We start from the raw sequence: 832 nt of genomic DNA, 5'->3' as shown, positions 1-832 counted from the left end.
ACCCACATGCCAAGAAGGAGGAGCAATTCATTCTTCATGCAAGCGACATCGAAAAAAGAAACCTTAGAAAGTTTCAGTCCATTGCTACTAACAAAAGTTAGCGTTTTTTTGTTTGTTTGTTTGTTTTTTGCGGTACGCGGGCCTCTCACTGTTGTGGCCCCTCCCGTTGAGGAGCACAGGCTCCAGACGTGCAGGCTCAGCGGCCGTGGCTCACGGGTCCAGCTGCTCCGCGGCATGTGGAATCTTCTCGGACTGGGTCACGAACCCGTGTCCCCTGCATCGGCAGGCAGACTCTCAACCACTGCGCCACCAGGGAAGCCCAAGTTAGCGTTTTTTGAGTACCTACAATGGACTAGAAGCTAATCTGGACTCCACTTGTTTGAACTCATTTGATCTTCACAAGAATCCTAGAAGGTGGGTGTATTATCCCCATTTCACAGATGAAGAAACCGAAACACAAAAACGTTAAGTAACTTATGTAAGATCACGACTCTAGGATTCCCAGCCCGCTTTCTTTGTTATTCTAGGCAGCGAGGTCAGGTTAGGCAAATGTGTTTATGTTAAAGTGATTGGCCTGACCAGAGTGTGTGAATTGTCTGGTGTCACTTGGTCATAGGGCAGGTGCAAGGGTGTCGTGGGAGTGGTGGCTGGAAATGTTGGGCAGACGGAGAAGGGTGGTGGATGCCAGAGAGTTTGGACTTTCTCCTGTGGGCAGCGGAGGGGAGGGAGGGCATTGGGGATTCTTGGGCTTTGGGAGAATAGCTGGCAGTGTGTATTCTGGATTGGAGGATGGATGTTAGGAGAAGGGTCCCAATTAGAGGAACCTAGAAAA

This window comes from Globicephala melas, chromosome 20, assembly GCF_963455315.2.
Source record: "Globicephala melas chromosome 20, mGloMel1.2, whole genome shotgun sequence".
Lineage (NCBI taxonomy): Eukaryota > Metazoa > Chordata > Mammalia > Artiodactyla > Delphinidae > Globicephala > Globicephala melas.
Note: the sequence above shows the minus strand (reverse complement) of the source record.